The 18,023-nt window shown below is 35.5% G+C and overlaps 1 long non-coding RNA gene across 2 annotated transcripts; it reads left to right on the top strand.

Moving 5' to 3' along the window:
* Window positions 1–1,211: 1,211 nt before the first annotated feature.
* On the top strand, window positions 1,212–4,848 carry LOC130012229 (uncharacterized). Of its 2 annotated transcripts, XR_008787615.1 has the most exons (4): window positions 1,212–1,387; window positions 1,642–1,712; window positions 1,952–2,005; window positions 2,300–4,848. It is a non-coding gene; the product is annotated as an uncharacterized LOC130012229 (long non-coding RNA). The 2 variants fall into 2 exon arrangements; XR_008787614.1 differs by lacking the exon at window positions 1,212–1,387 and having other exon boundaries at window positions 1,405–1,712.
* Window positions 4,849–18,023: the final 13,175 nt, after the last annotated feature.

Genomic DNA, 18,023 nt, shown 5'->3' with positions numbered 1-18,023 from the left:
GAAATCAAGGGCTATAACTCTAAGCATGTTCATAATTATGATGTCAGTAATTAGTAATTAGTAATTCTTTCCCCAGGTGATTTTAATGTTAAATCTATGACATGCCTTGGCCTATAACATTTTTTCTAATATGCCCCGACCGGGCGTATTGAATTACCCAATAACACCCAATTAATAATACCCAATAATTCCAACTGCCAAGGCATACGTGCATGCCAATGTATACACGAGACCTCGGTTTTTCGTCCCATCCGAACGACTAGATAGCTGTCCTTGGCAGGCCCTCCGTCCTGCACCACTGACAAAGGTAAACCACATCGGAAAATCCAGATGAACCGCGACCTCCATACTTACAAGCCAACGTCTTACTCACTTAGTAAGCTAGCACCTTTTGGCTCCCTGTTTAGAACGGAATTAGGTTAATGTCTCGATCTGCCACTTTAAGCGATTGGAATCACTTGTAAACTACAGCAAACTACTGTTCTGCTCCCACTGTGCTAACGAAAACGGGCATACGCCATACAGTGTGCTATGAGGGACACTTAGAGCGGACAGCGGCGCTGCGGCCTACTCTCAAGGAATCTTCAACGTGCACGCCACATACACGAGACTTCGGTTTTTTGTCCCATCCGAGCCATTTCGTCCCTGGTTAATTAGTATTTTGTATTATTTGATTTTTTAGGTTAATAGATGATCCAGTGCCCGCAGATGATACGTGTACAACAAAATTTACAATAAAATTCAATATATAGTGTACAATAAAATTTCAATACATAACAATTTCATAAATATAACAAATTCAATGATTCTCTGTGGCAACAATTCCATGGCGATTCTTCCCCACACGGATATCCCGCCTGAAAAATCCTTCGTTAATGCTTTTTTGTTGTAACTGAAAAAATAAATATTTGATTGTTAATATATTTTAGTGTACAATTTACTTTGTTGTTTATTAATAAACGGGCCCGCTCTAGCGTGGAGATGTTCCGAAATGATAAAGCGAATGTGTCCCGAAAGTAAACTATGTCGTGTGGACGACTTAACCAACGTATTTGGGCACACAATTGTACTTTGTAAAAATTGTATAAAAAAAATATTGTGTTCTTGAATGTGTCCAATTTAACAGCGAATTTATTATTATTATGTAACATACTACGAACCTAACTACATTTTTTGGGCACCAACCACCACCGCCCGCCCCCCCCCCCCCCAGTCAAAAATTTCCCCGTACGCCTATGTGGACGACTGCACCAACGAGTGTGGACGACTTCACCAGATTTTTCGTGTGGACGACTTTGCTCGTGGACGACTTAACTGATATTCCTCTTGCCATGCCTTCGAACCTGCACCTGCTTCTTTTTTTTCTTTTGAACATACAATTATTTCGGTGGGTGCCTGGGTATTTTGTTTATACGACACAGTATGAAAGTGCCATTTAACGAAAACGAAAGATGATTAAGATGCCAAGTTATGGCAACTTAAAAGTAAATAGCACGATCTGCTTAGTCACATAATAGAGTAATTAATTTAGAAGCTTCACACAGAACGATAATTTGCCTTACACCAGAGAATTTAGTAAGGCAGAGTAGGGTGAAGCTTGGTGATTTTATTTATATTTTCTTTTCTTTTCTTTTTGTATAGAATTGGTATATCAGATGGTTGGAGATGTTGTTGATATAGGGATGCATTCTGTTGGACCATATGATCCAGAGGTAGAGATACATGATATGGAAGGATTTTGTGGAATGTATATTGTTTATATGTGTAGTAGCAAAGGATTTAAAGTGCTGTAATTTAGGGCAGTGTAGAAATAAGTGACTGTAGGTTTCATTAGTTTTCTTGCAGTATTGACATTTATAGTCATCTACGTAAATATTTCGAGTGTGGAGAATATCTTTTGTGGGAAATGCATTGTGTATTATTTTGTGCATAAATTCTTTTTCTATTTCAGATAGTGTTGGACATTTATATAAATTATGCCAAACTTTTTCAAAATTTATATGAGGTAGGTGTTTGTTTATTTTTGGTTGTACGTTCTTACTATCAATGAGTGACCAGTACAAGTACAGACTTTTTCTTTAATCGATAGGTTGTAAGTAGACCAGTGACTATTAGTTGATTTATGCGCTTAGAAACACTTCACGTGTAATGAAGCGCTATATAAATCGAACAATAATAATAATAATAATTTAATCGTCATGATGAAGGGTAACCAGATTTTTTTCCATTTTATTGATCTCAAAACAAAAGCCCAGTAATTTAATTGTGTCTGTTTTAATGTTTATGTTTATATTTTCAGGAAATGAGTCATGGGATGGTTTACGAACACCAACATGGTGGATTTCGGTTTTATCTTAATTTAGTTGAGAGCTATATACGGAGCCAACATTTATACGTAAGGAATAAAGAATCGTGGACAACCTTGACGGATCGAACGATTATTTTTGATATTTTGAGAGAAGGATCCATTTACTTGAACTTTACTTTTCAAATTTTTAAACAGTATTGTAACCCAATTTACAATGTCATTTGGAAAATTCATATGTTTTAGTAGGGTTTTTATATAATTGTGTTCAATACGGTCAAAGGCTTTTTTCCTAATCAAACGATAAGATATAGGCATTAGTTTCATGTGTGTCTAAATAATTTAGGATTGAATCAATTAAATACAGGTTATCGAAGGTGCTTTTATTTGGTCCGGCTCCCGTTTGTGTTTTAGAGATCAATTTGTTAATAACTGTGTTCATTCATATACTTAATATTTTTGTGATGATTTTATAGTCGACACATAACAGGCTTATTGGTCTATAGTTCTTAAATAATCGGTGGTCGCCTCTATTCTTATAGACAAACAATTTATTCTTATAATTAATTATTATTATACCGGTTCTCATTGGGTTAGATAATTCACCCTGTAGATAGATGTTGTTTATTACTTCTGTCAGGTCGGTTCCTATTGTGTCAAAGAATTTGATATAGAAATCTCCTGGAATACCGTCGATGCCTGGGCTACGGTTTGATCTGAAACTTTGTAACGCCTTCAGATCTTCATCTTTAGATATGAAATGAGACAGGGAATCTCTTTCCGTGTTAGTTAGGGTATTTATGTTACTGTTTTCAATATAGGAGTTTATTAGGTTTTCGACAATGTTTTGGGTAGTATATAGTTGTTGGTAATATTGGTGAATTGTGTCTAGAATATCTTGTTCATTATCAAATACTGTATTATTTTGATTGATTAATTGTTTAATTTGCTTTTTAGCACTGTTTTTGACCTCAGCTAATTTATATATTTTAGAATATCGTAACCTTGTATTGTATTTTGTTCTATTATTTCGATTTTTGTTTGAATTTCATGCATTGAGTTAGTATTCATAGGTAGTATGGAAGTAGATCAACTTATAGTGTGATATATATTGAGACTATATTTATGTTATATATATGAATGCATATCTAGCACTATGCATATCTAGCGGTGTATTATGAATGTATGTTATATTAAAGGACGACGGATATTGTTAGTGTTGGTGACACGGGCTACTCCTAGATCTATCTTTATAATAGTATTAACATGTCACGTTTAGATTATATTTAGAGAGAAAGATAGATAGATATGGGGTTAAGTGGAGGGAAACCGCAGTTCAGGACCCGGAAAAACCCACGAGATTCGTTGACACGTATATGCGGGGAACCTACTCCATGCAGATTGACTCTATGTATATGATAGACCAGGAAAAAACCCACGAGGGTGGACAGGCCACCCTATTCTGTGTCACGTATACATGCGGGGAACCGAGTCCACGCCAATTGACTCTATGATAGACGTTACTCACTGAGCCATCGCGACTCCCTTGATAATATAATACTTGACATAATACCAAGGTTAATTTACGTCGGCTTCCATTGAGTTGATACCGTAGACAATAAATCAATGTCTAAGTATTCTGATAATAACATATTGATGTCAGGGAATTAAGTTCGATTCTCGAGAAGAACCTTGAGGTTTGTCAAGCCTGAGTTTCACCTGTCAGGGGTATAACGTCTATTGGCCTGACTAGTCCTTCGGATGGTTCCTACGTGTATACATTGGCGTGCACATAAAATACATTCGATGAAACGCCGCTGTCAGGGCAAAATTCTTCTCATTAGCATAACATCCCTTAATAACAGAATAAAAAGCCGGTAGTATTGTGTTGTGTTAACGAAATGTTAAATTACATTCCTATTTTATTTTGTGGTTATATGACTAAAACGTCAGTTATATCAAGATAAGCCAGAATATTTTAAAGATACTTCACCGAAAACAAACCGTTCGATCAAGAAATAACAACCTCTCCCTCAGTTAAACTAGCATACAATAAGCCGTCGGGTTGGCTGTTAGTGATACCCTGACATTTTTGCTCAGTTCCTGTTTTTCGCGTAATCCGGTATTTTTCTAGTAAGATTGGGCGTCTAAACTTTTCATATATATCATGTCATACTTTTACTGGAAATAACCACCTGATAAATACATATATATCATGTCATACTGTTACTGGGAATAACCACCTGATAAATATATTTGTGACAATGTATCTTTAATATCCTTATGGTTGAAGCCGATATTTATTTGAGAGATTAATCTTCCAAATATTGCGGGAGGTTGCGTGACCGAAAGGTTAACGCATGCGCGTTGGATCATAAGGTCTGCAATGAGTCAAGTGGTGTGGTTTCGATTCCCCGCTTGTACGGGACAAGAAGTAGGGCCCATCCTCTTAATTTTGCTCCCACTTCTAAAGACCCATACGCATAAGCGAATCATTTACATAAAATTGAAAAATATTTTAAAAACGAAACTCTCTCTCTCTTTCTCTCTCTCTTATTAAGGTGAATAATTTCTGTACATGTTAACTATTACCTACATCCTATATTATTAATATTATATGAACTATTATAGATGGCCAATTACTACTAAACCAAGCATATCATAGTATAATGTACTATTAATATTATATGAACTATAATAGATGGCCAATTACTACTAAACCAAGCATATCATAGTATGATGTACTATTAATATTATATGAACTATAATAGATGGCCAATTAATACTAAACACAGCATATCATAGTATGATGTACTATTAATATTATATGAACTATAATAGATAACCAATTAATACTAAACCAAGCATATCATAGTATGATGTACTATTAATATTATATGAACTATAATAGATGGCCAATTAATACTAAACCAAGCATATCATTGGTTTATAGTGGAGAATAATTAACATCAAAGTTTACTGTATTACAAGATATGATGGGAATTATTAATGTCTATAATCAGTATATTTCAAGTGAAATGAAATGAAATGGATTTTAACGTCCTACTGTCCAGCTCCGACTGGGCTAATGCAGTGTGCTATGAGATAAATTTTGTTCGGACAGAGGCTCTACGGCCTACTCTTATTTCGAATTTCAACTCTCAAGGGTTCTTTTACCTGCACGCCAATATGTACAATGGACCTCAAATTGGTTTTTCATCCCATCCAAAGGACTATACGTTGTCCTACATCACTGACAGGTTAGCGAGTTAACGTCTTACTCACTGAGCCAACGTGGCTCTCACCTGGAATGAATCAGAATTGTAACAAATATTAACCTGAGCTATAATGTACAAGTGATGTATTTATTTATAATGGGTATAACGAACTTCTATTCAAGTGAAATGAATCAACATTAAAACAATTACTATCATAAGACAAGTAATATAGTCATTTATGACTAAAGAAGTATCATAACAATTGATTAATCAATAGTAGAGGTCTAATTATATTGTAATGATATCAGTTGTGTTGACAACGTATTCCAATATAATACATGATATACTAATGATATTTATTTTAGATTGTAATATATTTATTCACTGGGGGGGGGGGGGGTGGATGGCTGAATGGATAGCTGCCCGTGCTGTATCATAAAGTCTGTCATTGAGTAAACTGGCGTGGTTTCGAATCCCCTGTTGTACGTGACAAGGAGTAGGGTTGCCTGTCCAACCTCGTGGGTTTTCTCTGGGTCCTCCGGTTTCCTCCCACTGCTAAAGACCCCTACGCGCAAGCGAATTATTGAAATAAAATTAAAACCATATGTTAGTCCCGAAATGACCTAGTTTATGTCGAGTGGACATTAAACCCCTTTTCTCTCTCTCTCGTATTTATTCACAGAATACAATTATACATTATAATATTTACAGTATTTTATAATTTCCACACCTTTAATTTAGTTTTTACTTATTGCTGTTACTATATATAATATACAGGCAAAGTATTCACTGTTACTATATAAGACACACAGGCAAAGTATAATACAATAATATACAATAATAAAAACAGGTATTTGTGATTATTTATAATATGTATAGGATAAGAGTTGAGTAGATATAAAAGATTAAAAAGTAAAATATAATATTTACAAATAAAACCTTTAGTGTCAATAAGAAAACCTGGTTTTAAATACTAATTATAAATTTCAGTGTTTCAATTATTGCAATATTTGATGACTTTACGTCTAAATGAAGATTATACAGAGAAAAAGAATTGCATTAAATAAATAATTTGCAGATATTTTCTAATAAACAGGTTGGCAGTGGGATTTTAGAGTGTAGAAGTTTTTGGCTGTCGAGTACATAGTGTCTATCTGAAAATATGCTTCAAATTTTAAAATATGGCTCTTAATGTTTCAAAAGTTACTATATTTGGTGACTTCAATAGCAAATAAAGATAATGTAAGCAAGAAAATTGGTTATAATTCAGAGTTGGCTGAGAATATCTTGTGAAAAGATTTACAATAACCAATTTCAATGTTAATTTTTTGAGATGACTTGATGAGCAAGACTAATATGATTTGTATAGTTTAGATAGAGCTGGATAATAGGGACTTGTATCACTGGTGTTTATGTTGGGGGTTAAAAGATGGGTCGAATGCTGGCAGACGGCAATTCGTCTGCTATTCTAGAGAGATATTTTCATAAAGGATTTAAGTTGTCAGTTATATCATCTTTAAGGGTATCTAATTTAGTAACTTTAGATGTTATATTTAGGATTGAGTTTTTTTATTGTGATTTCTAAGTATGACAATTACCCTTTAGGCTTATTTCAAATCTAAAGTTATTTCTTAAACAAAGTAGATTTGTTCTATATTTGATTGAAATAGATGAATGACTTCGATGCTCTTCGAAGGGGATCACGGTGGCTAGGTGGGTAAGACCCTGGCTCGCTAGCCTGGAGGTCGGTTTTCGATCCCTGCATTGGTAGAGAAAGTTCATCCAGATTGTCCAGGGTGGTTCTCCCTTGAGAGTGATGCAGGACGGAGGGCCTGACAAGCACAGCTGTCTAGTCATTGGCGTGCATGTAAAAGATCCCTTGACAGTTGGAATTCTATATGAAAAAAGACCGTAGTGCCGCTGTCTGGGCAATATTTTCCTCATATCACACTGTATGGCGCATGCCCGTCTTCATTAGTCGAGTTCGGAGCAGAACCGTAGGACCATTTCTTTTCATTTCATTTCATTTCGAAGCTCTTCGGAGAAGGTGTTAGAAGGAATATTTAGGGGTGTTCTAGAATATTCGAGCATTCTCAACAATAAATTTTTCAACCTTAAAGAAATCAAATAGGGATGTTTGAAGCTTTAGACCTTGTTATATAATATTTAACAATATAATATTTAATTAGAAGTTCTTCGGAAGAGGTGTTCGAGGGAATAATCATTGAATAGTTATCAAAGTGAGAAAGAGAGAGAGAGAGAGAGAGAGAGAGAGAGAGAGAGAGAGAGAGGAATAGGGTATGTGAATTACTTATTTTTAGATATATTTATAGGATTGAGCTTGTTCAATGTGTATTCTAATAAACAAATATAAAATCAACTTTCATACCTAAAGGTTATTTCTTAAACAAAGAGACCTATCATTCATCAAATCACTTTTCTCACTTTTATTTTAATGGATAAATTCAAGTCGAGTTTTGGGCTGGTTAGGAAAAGTCGTGTTCAGTTTCCCCATTATAATTATATTTAAAAAATAGGGATGAATCTTTCTCTAAATGTTGTTTGGTTATTTTTATAATACTTGTTAATGTAATATAGGTTTTATTGAAGCATTCTATGAAAATATTTAATAATATCAATATTATAATGTACCGTATCTATCATTGTCTGGTGACTCGACGGTGGTATCGTCAACAATGTAGTAATTATCAATTAGGTAATAAACCATACCCACAGATATAAATACACATGACTGAGTCCACATGGCGGTATATCCCAGCGGCCAAAGTTCATCGGGATGTTCCGGATTGGTTCCCGAGTAAATTTCTCAAACAACACCGGGAGGAAACCCAAGACCTCCTGGTTAGCGAACGAGTGTGACGTCATAGTCACTGATCAAAGCCTCGATCTCCTGGTGAACGAGTGTCATAGTCACTGATCAAAGCCTCGATCTCCTGGTGAACGAGTGTCATAGTCACTGATCAAAGCCTCGATCTCCTAGTTACTACAGCTTTCTTGATAATATAATACTTGACACAATAACTAGGTTCATTTACGTCCGCCTCCATTGCGATGATACCATAAACATTGCCTAAGTATTCTGATAATAAAATATTGATGGTCGTGGTAGTCAATGGGTCCGGGCAAAATTCTTCTCATTAGTATAACAACGTTGCCAACAGAAAAATTATTGTGTTGTGTTGACAAAGCGCTAAATTACATTCCAATCATTTTTGTGGTTCTATCAAGACAGATCAAAGTTAATACCAGCGGGATGGACAACAATATTATCATATCCTCACCGTGGAAGTGGACGTTTAGTTGAGAGATTATTCTCCCAAATGTCATGGGGGGGTTTGGGTGGTATTATTTCTATACCGTCTTTCTTGTATTCAATTTAATACCAGCGGGATGGACAACAATATTATCATATCCTCATTGGGTGGCATTATTTCTATTACGTCTTTCTTGTATTCATTTTGTTGTTTATTTCTTCCAATGTCTGTGTGTTTTTGTCTTGTCAACAGGTTTGTCTTATCGGTTGTAATTGTGTGTAGTATTTACCTCCTGAACGGACTGTTATAGTCCTTGTCAACAGGTTTGTCTTATTGGTTGTAATTGTGTGTAGTACAGTCCTCCTTAACGGACTGTTATAGCCCTTGTCAACAGGTTTGTCTTATGGGTTGTAATTGTGTGTAGTGTAGTCCTCCTGGACAGACTGTTATAGTCCTTGTCAACAGGTTTGTCTTATTGGTTGTAATTGTGTGTAGTATAGTCCTCCTGGACGGACTGTTATAGTCCTTGTCAACAGGTTTGTCTTATTGGTTGTAATTGTGTGTAGTGTGGTCCTCCTGGATGGACTGTTATAGCCCTTGTCAACAGGTTTGTCTTATTGGTTGTAATTGTGTGTAGTATAGTCCTCCTGAACGTACTGTTATAGTCCTTGTCAACAGGTTTGTCTTATCGGTTGTAATTGTGTGTAGTGTTGTATTCCTGGATGGACTGTTATAGTCCTTGTCAACAGGTTTGTCTTATTGGTTGTAATTGTGTGTAGTATAGTCCTCCTGAACGGACTGTTATAGTCCTTGTCAACAGGTTTGTCTTATTGGTTGTAATTGTGTGTAGTATAGTCCTCCTGAACGGACTGTTATAGCCCTTAGATCAACACATGCCTTCTCGGGTGGAATTTTAGTGCATTTTCATAAAGTGTCTGATGTGCCCCCCATCCGTTGTCAGTGGTCCAGGACAGGTGACCTGACAAGGAACAGTGTCTAGTCTTTCGGATGGGAGGAAAACACCTAGGCCCCGTGTTCACGTTGTCGGGCATGTAAAAGATTCCATGACAATTGGAATTCGAAAGAGTAGGCCCCTCATAGCACACTGTATGGATCGGAGGGGACGAAAAACCGAGGTCCCGTGTACAAATTGGCGTGCACGTAAAAGATCCCCTGGCAGTTGGAATTCGATTTAAGAGTAGGCCGTAGCGCCGCTGTCCGGGCACAATTTCCCACATAGCACACTGTATGACGTATGCCCGTCTTCATTAGCTCAGTTAAGGAGCAAAACAATAGCACATTAAACCCAATTTCATTTCATTGTTTTTCCTGATCAAACTTGTTCAATTTGTTTTATCTGAAATAGAGAAAAAAATATTTCTAAATGTTTGAAACGAAATCAAGATTAATGTCCTACTGTTCTGTTCCGACTGGGCTAATTAAAATGGGCATATGTCATACGGTGTGCTATGCAGGAAATTATGTCCGGACAGCGGCCTACTCTGATTTAGAATCAAACTGACAAGTGTTCTTTTATAGGCTCCCCGTCCCCATTCTGCACCAGTGACTAGGGGGAACCCTGTGGAAAATCCATGTGAACTTTCTCGGCCAGTGTAAATCGACTGGTCTTGTCCAATATCTGCTACTGCACCACACACAAGACACAGAAATCACAATTTACAACAAATGTACACAGGCCTGCCTGGAAATAACGGTTTTACATGTACCTGACAAAATGTCAGGCACTAATGAAAGAGTACATGTACCTGACATTTTCAACTTAGCGCCGGACATGTATTAATAATATCAATAAAAAAGACAAATCAGTGCCAGACAAAATGACAGGCATCAGAGGTTTAGTGTCTGACAAAGCCTGAATCGGTGCCTGATATTATCAGTGACAGGTGCCTTATAGTCCAGGAGCTAATGACAAAATAATATGGTCATCAGTTACAAAAGGTTTGAACACCCAAATTCGTAGCAGGTGTCCGTACAAGTAAAAATCAGTTGGTCAGATCGGGCACTGCTGGGGCGTATAGCCGCAGCAGCACCTTAAAGTAGGCCCCAGGGGGCCTAAAATTAAGTCATAAGTTACATGGCTGAAACTTTGTAGGGACAATGGTATCCATAGTCGGAGTAAATATTTCACAAATCTAACCAAAATTTCCAGGGCTTTCCCCAAGTCAGACCACACCCAATATCGCCTCGTGGGGCTAATAATATGGTCATCAGTTACATGGCTGAAACTTACCAGAAACAAAGATCCACACTTGGTAAATACAATTTTCAAAAATCTAACCAAAAATTTGGGGGCTTTCCCCAAGTCAGATCGCTCTAAAGTATGTCCGACCACACCCTAAAAATGGGGCTTTTTATATGGTCATAAGTTACATGGCTGAAACTTACCGGAAACAAAGATCCATACTTGGAAAACATATTTTTCAAAAATCTAACCAAAAATGTTGGGGCTTTCCTCAAGTCAGATGGTCCTAAAGCCCACCTGGCCACGCCCTAAAAATGGGACTTTTTATATGGTCATCAGTTAAATGGCTGCAACTTACCAGAAATATTGTTCCATGCATGGAAAATGTATTTTTCGAAAATCTAACCATTAATGTGGGGCTTTCCCCAAGTCAGAAGGGCCTTAAAATTGCAGCTCCACCCACCCCCTCTATATAAATCATCTAAACATATTTACATTTAAAATTAAAAAACAGTGTAGTTTTATGGTTTATAACTTGGATCTGGCAGTTCCCATGGTAATCATTAGAACGGTTTATCTCTGTGCCACCAACAATGAACTTTTTTATCTCATAATATAAATGAGAGAGAGACAGAGAGAGAGAGAAATGAGGTTTAACATCCACTCGAAACAAACTAGGTAATTTCGGGACAAACATATATGGTTTAATTTTATGTCAATAATTCGCTTGCGCGTAGGGGTCTTTAGTAGTGGGAGGAAATCTGAGGACCCGGAGAAAACCCACGAGGTTGGCGAGCGACCCTACTCCTTGTCACGTACAACTGGGGACTCGAAACCACGCCAGTTGACTCAATGACAGACCTTATGATACAACACGCACACGTTAACTGTTCGGCCATCCAGCTCCCCTGTACAGTTCCTGGACTGTAGTGATGCAGACAACAGATTTACTCAAAATGAAAAAGATAGGTTACCAGGCAACGAAAGATACGCCCACAGCAGCTAAATCATCCGGGCAGTCACATATTTTTACTTTTTTTAGTAATGAAACAATTATAATACACTAATATCCGATTAAGAGTAACAACTCATCAATTAATTATTAGAAAATCATTAAACTTTGTTTGGTTTGAATGAAGTTCTGCCCCATGCTAACGTTTAGTATACGAAACATTTAATATCATGGATTTAGCTGTTCAAGTTATCAAAATTCATTGAAAATCAATATACTTGTTCATCTCAAGACCTTAAACTGAAGCCAATCCGATGATAACTTTAGCCTCTAGACAGTCACAAGATTTTTCAAAGTGATCAAGGGTCATAACTTTGGCAGTAATTATCAGAAATGTTGAAAATCAATAGGATTCTTCGTCTCATGACCTCAAATAATGCGCGTAAATTTGAAGTCAATCCGATATCATCTTTAGCTTCTAGAGCATCTACAAGATATTTTGAAGTGATAAAGGGCCATAACTCTGGCAATAATTATCAGAAATTGCTGAAAATCAATAGGCTTCTTTGTCTCATGACCTTAAACAATGTGTATAAATTTAATGTCAATCGGATATTTACTTTGGCCTCTAGAGCGTCCATAAGCAATTGTGGACGCCGGACCGACGAATGGGCGGACGGACGGGGTGACACAATTGAATATATGACCACATTTTAATGTAGGAGTTTAAAAAACAAACTAAGAATAAGGGGGAATATTTCCCAAAAGTTATATAAAGCCAGTACGAGTCATGATCGACTATATGCTACATGAAATATTTAGGCACATTGAAGGTATTAATGGCTCTTTATAAATCATATTTCGTTTCATGTTTTTTAATAGTACAAAATTTTGTTTTCTTTTCTTTACTAGTTTATGATTTTAATACATAATAAGATCGGATTCAAAATAGTGTAGCCATGAATAGGTAAAACAAAACAGAAGAGTGACTTAATAAGGTGTATACCTATATGGAAATGAAATGCAGGACTTGAAATGTTCTCTGAAAGGTCTGACAGGTAGTAAGTAGGTGGACTAAATTTACTAATGTTCAGGAAATTGACTCCAGACCACAATAGGCCTACTCATTATGATGTCACATTTATTTAATTATTCCTTTACAATATGGTTATTTTTGGTACATGCCTGACCTCCAGGGACAGAACCACGCCCAATTATTGTATAAGAACTTTAACACACCATCCACACAAGTTTTCATCTATAGCATTTTGAAGTATCTACACAGAAGTACATGTGTAACGGCACCATGGTAAATATTGTGGTTGTTTTTGGATAATTAAGAGTGACAGGTTAGTTACTGAAGGGATATTTCGAGGCCCGAATTGTCAATCATTGTTCATTTATTTAAACATTAAAGAGTTATTTTATTTACTTACAGGACCAGAAAAGAAAAAAAGAAACAGAGAGGATATAATTCAACGTGTTCTGAATGAGACAACAACCAGCTTTATAAATTATCAAAGAGAACAAGAAAGATCATATTTTGAATTCGAAGAAAAAAGAATGAGAATGGAGGCAGATTCATAGAGACTTAGAGAAGATCAGAGACGGGAGGATCGACTTAGAGCTGAGGAACAACGACGCGAGGATAGGGAAAGAGATAGGCAACATGAATTAAGATTATGGAGTTTGTTTGCCAATCAGGGATTTCAGCAGCATCAATTTTCTCAACAACAAAATGGACATGTTCCGCAGCCACAATTTTTACAAGGAGCTAATGGACACACATATACAAATTTATAAAACCATATTATTTTCAAGACCTATCATTTTGTGCCAAAAGTTCTGCTATGTAGAGCATTTATTTTCATTGATAACAGTTAATTTTTGTTTGTAGAAATACATAGTTTTATTTATCATTCCATTGTGCCAAGGCTAGAGTTTTAATAAATTAATTTCCATGTTTTAATTATTAATATCCATATCATTTAACTTAATGTATCATGAAGCTGAATCATATTATTTTCAAGATATACCATTTTGTGCCAAAATATCTGACATGTAGCGCAATTATTGTCATTGATAACAGTTTATTTTTGTTTCTACAAATACATGAATTTTATTTGTCATTCCATTTTACCATGGCTCAAGTTTTAATAAATTTATTTCCATGTTTTAATTATTAATATCCATATCATTATCAAATGTGTCATGAAGCTGATATATGTACTTGGTTGTGAAAGTTAACTGTAGTTGTAACACGTTTTATGTGATTTCAGTTTTTATGAATTTAAATTACCAGTATGAGATTAATTGTTTCAATGGCATTTAGCAATTGAACTGGGAATACACAGGACAATCCTTGTTTATATCTAAAGCAAAGTTTTGACTTGGCTTCTTATCGTTATCAAATAATGCGAAACGGTATGAGGTGGGTGTTTTCTTCTTTGTAAGTCAATTGATAAGCCCCTAAAAAGAACAAAACAGTCTGTTATGTTTTCAAAAATGGTAAATTCTCTTTTATTTAATACATTAATTGAAAGACATAAATTAAAAATTGATCAATAACTTTATAGTGTAGGCTTGTACAGTGGACTCGGAATATTCCGAATTATTAGACCAATCTGGGGACCCCCGTTAAACGATTTCTGTTGAATTAACATTGGATAATCCTGCCTTCAATCAGTGGGTGTTAACCGACAAGCAATCAATTATCGGTGAGCTTAAAGTATGTGTCAGTCTTTGTTAATAAAACCTTGATAATTTTATAATTTCTTGTAAGAGAGTGCTTGGTATTTCATTTGATTTTTTCACGTCAAATACAGCAACATTAAATATAAATTGCTGAGATGAAGAATCACTATCATTATAATATTTTGTTCATAACGACGCACAAGTGTTTTGTACGCACCCAAAGTAAAAACATAATAATTTTATATAATAAAGTTTCAAATGTACAGAAAGGTTTATCATATTTTTAAGTTCTGGGTATTCAAAGGTGCATTAAAATAATACTTTGGTATTCGAGGTACAATAATACTTGCGGTTTTGAGACAATTAAGTATTCCGTCATGGTGTATAATCCAGCATTGTATCGGTCCTGTACAATGTTGAAAGTGAAAGAGTCCACTGTATATTTTTAATTACATACACTTCTTCAATGATGGACAACAAAGATGACAATTGGACCTCTTATTATATAATCCAACTCTGGCTTAATGAGATGCATGGATCAAAAATCAAGATGCCAAAAGGTGTCAATTTAAATTCTGTATCCAAATACCTTTAAATTAGTATGTGACTTAGAAATATGCTTGGAATATTTAAATTTGAATGTACCATAATATTACTTTTAAGAAAGAAGATATTGAAAATTTTGGAAACAAATTGAACTCCATAGCAACCATTTGGCCAGAGCTGATCACATATATAGTTATAATAGACCCACTGTGTTATAAGATTATCAGTTATTTTTCTGTTGTATGATTTTTATTATGAAAATAAACCAATTTAGTTTGACCATTTTTTAGTTTTCTGCAAACACACAAAATGAAACAATAAAAGTAAACAAAAGATGGCATATACACATAGAAATTCTTTGTAGTGAGTGTATGTAACAGTATGGCCAATTATTACTTTCTTAATTATTTGTTTTGTAAGGTTAAATTATTCCTGGAAGTATTCAGCCAGGATATTTCTAATGTTAGTGCAGTCTGCATTGATTGCCTCTTCGTTACTTTGATTTGGCTGAGGCATTTAGTTTTCTCCCTTTGCTACATCCTCTAGCCATTCAACCCTAAATGGGTCTTTTGCTTGTTCGCATATGTTATGAAGTATGCAACAGGTCATAATAATATTGGGGACCTTGTCAACATTCATATCCAATCGCTTTAATAAGCAGCGCCAGCGACCTTTTAGGCGACCAAAGGAATTTTCTACCGTCATGCGTGAACTACTTAGCTTATAATTAAATGTCTTTTGTTTTTGGGTCAGGTGACCATTGTCTGTGTATGGTTCCATTAGAAAGTTGGATAATGGATAAGCCGGATCACCTAACAAGACGATAGGCAGGCGCACATTATTGACATCAATCATCTTGCCGGCAAATAATGTCCCAGACAGCCCTTTTGCATATATTTTGGAGTTTGCATAGACTCGTGCATCATGAACACTTCCTGGCCACCCGATATTTAGGTCTGTGAATTCATAACGATCATTCACAACTGCTTGAACAATGATGGAATACCACCCTTTTCTGTTATGGAAGTCAGCATGGTTCATGCTCGGTCCTAATATAGGAATATGACTGCCATCTATTGCTCCACCTGCATTAGGAAATCCCCATTTCGACCGATACCCATTTACAACTCTATTCAGTTCTTCACCTGATGGAAATTTAATGAATTTGTCCTTGATCGAAATCAGGGACTCACAAAATATGTGTATAATTGAAGACACGGTTGACCGGCCAACCCCAAATAATGCAGCAACAGTTCTGTACTCAGCATTGGTCCCTAAAACCCATAAACTTATGCCAACCTAAAAAAAAAGGGTTACCATACTTTAAATGGGAGGGGTAGAAGATTGTTCTCAATATTTCCAATCATTTTAGTTCAGTGATAAAATCTATTATTCAGTCTAGTATTAAATTGACAAAACTAGATTTGTTTTTTACTAAGGCCATCTACATGTACAAACAAATATCTACTTCCAATCCAAATCAATAGGCGGCCAACATAGAAAATAATAGTATGTGTTGCATGTTCTTATATTCTCCAAGCAGAAGTGAATATCTCAACCAATACAGCGATCATAAAATGCAAAATAGCCTACCTGTCGCTCAACAGATATTGGTTCCCTCATACTTGTTACTTGTTTCTCAAGAAATGGTCTCAAAATTCTACACAGATATTCAAATGTACATTTTGACATTCTGAAGTTTTCCAAATACTGTATATCATCATAAAAGCTGAAAATAAAATGTAAAGGAATTAGATTAGGTAAATAATTAAACTTAAAGTAGTCAATATCATCCAAAATCTGCGACATTGAAAACACAAAGTATTTGTCAATTTCAATCAACATTGATCTTGTGATCTTAACGGGGAAAAGATGGGTTTCTGATATCCAATATTTGAGACAAAACAAACATTTAACCATTGGTACACGAATTGTGTAATGCATTTCAGTGTCATTTGTAACAAGGGACTAGAAGAACGAGGCTAGACATATATTCCCACAAGTCATATTCTTATCTGGAGAGCATGCACAATAAATACTATCAGTGTAGACTGGAATAACCAGTTGCTAGACATTGCCATTCGATTTAGACATCTAGAGTATTTCGACGAATATAACTAATTAGAAATTATGTGTTGCGACCCATTTGTGTCAATTTCTAGATCCCAAATATTAACAATTTAGCTCTTTTAAGCATGCAACTATTATTATTCGAAATTAAAAATTGTCTATATGGCACATATAATAGCACAGGCCTATTTGTGTGAAGATTGTTTTGTTTTTTTAGGTTGTTTTTTTTTTTTTGGGGGGGGGGGACGTTATATTTTCTATAAATATTTAATTGATGACCCCTTGGTTAATATTTGTTTTATACACCTTGTCTGTGTACATATTTGACTACATTATAATGATTATAAATTTTAAAACAATATATATGAATATATCAAACCAAACCTGTATGCGTGATTCCACCAATTGTCACTGTGACCATATTCTCCTGTTGGTTGGCATGAATATCACAGAAGTGACACTCATTAGCATCAGAAAGAAGTACCTTTGTTGACTCTGTCGTTGTCTAAACTGTTTAATTCTATGTCTCAAAGCATTAGTATTCATTTCTAGGAAATGTGTATAAACTATCCGAGAGTAAGAGAAACAAATTTCGCGGATTTTTTTTTCACAGGATGTTTACATATTCTACCAGGAAATGGTATGTACGCATGCATAGTTAACTCTAACCTCCGACCGAAGAGGTCAGAATAGTTAAACAGGTTTGACTTATAGTACGTGTGAACGCAACACGACGCTGTCTTAAAAACCCCGGCGATTT

Source organism: Patella vulgata, chromosome 3 (genome assembly GCF_932274485.2).
Source record: "Patella vulgata chromosome 3, xgPatVulg1.2, whole genome shotgun sequence".
In the NCBI taxonomy this organism is placed as follows: domain Eukaryota; kingdom Metazoa; phylum Mollusca; class Gastropoda; family Patellidae; genus Patella; species Patella vulgata.
This window is presented reverse-complemented; position numbering and strand designations above follow the sequence as displayed.